Here is a 900-nt window from a genome sequence, read left to right on the forward strand (position 1 = left end):
GAAATAGTCTGTTCAGGGGTTCAATGCATTTACCAGATTATTTAAGTTTATAGAAGAAGATAAACAGTATAGGTAAACAGCCTATTGAAAGTACCAAAGTATCATATAGTCAAGGAATCAGCGTTTTTAATTTAAAAGTACTAGGCCTGAACCAAACCAACTGCAAGATAATAACATCCCAGTAAATTATGAAACTCAACTACATGTTATTTTCAAAGTCAGTAGTACAATAGCAGAAGCTTAACCCACACAAACTTGAGTGACGTTCTGTGGTGTCGTATCATGTCGTGGCAGAGCACCCCTCACGGCATGATGACGTCCTTGTCACGCATGGACTAGCCTCTCCAAGCTGTGCAGGCTAAAGGGTCGTACACTTAGTCAACCCTATACCGGCTGTTAAGGGGAAATAGCCCCTCGAAAGTAGGCTTAAAACTTCTTCAGCATCAATACCCAATTTTTGTTTTTGCTGCAGCCAAGAGCATAGAGAGTGGGGTCATTTTACTTTCCCATGCTTCTGCTTTTTCCCTCGAGCAGCTGACTCCTCGTGGACCTTGACGCGTTTGCTATGGCATTGGGAGGTCCCTTTATAAGTGGGTTAAGATGGAAATTTTTTTAAATCAAAATAAACACCCATGAAAACCTTTAGAAATTGCTCAAAATATCACTGGCTCTTGCCTATCTACTGCTGAGTGAAAGTCCTATAAGAAGCTTGAAATCTGGAATACTTGCTAGGACTGCTACCTTTGGCATAAATTATGGGCTCCTGAATTAGTGTTGTTGCATCTTAAATTACAGGAACCGTTTTTGGATAAAATATGCATAACACTCAAATCTATAGCAGATTTGAATCATACAGAGAAACGACAATTTCAAAAGCAGCAATCAGTCATTCATACAATC

This window comes from Penaeus monodon, chromosome 34 (genome assembly GCF_015228065.2).
Source record: "Penaeus monodon isolate SGIC_2016 chromosome 34, NSTDA_Pmon_1, whole genome shotgun sequence".
Taxonomy (NCBI): Eukaryota; Metazoa; Arthropoda; class Malacostraca; order Decapoda; family Penaeidae; genus Penaeus; species Penaeus monodon.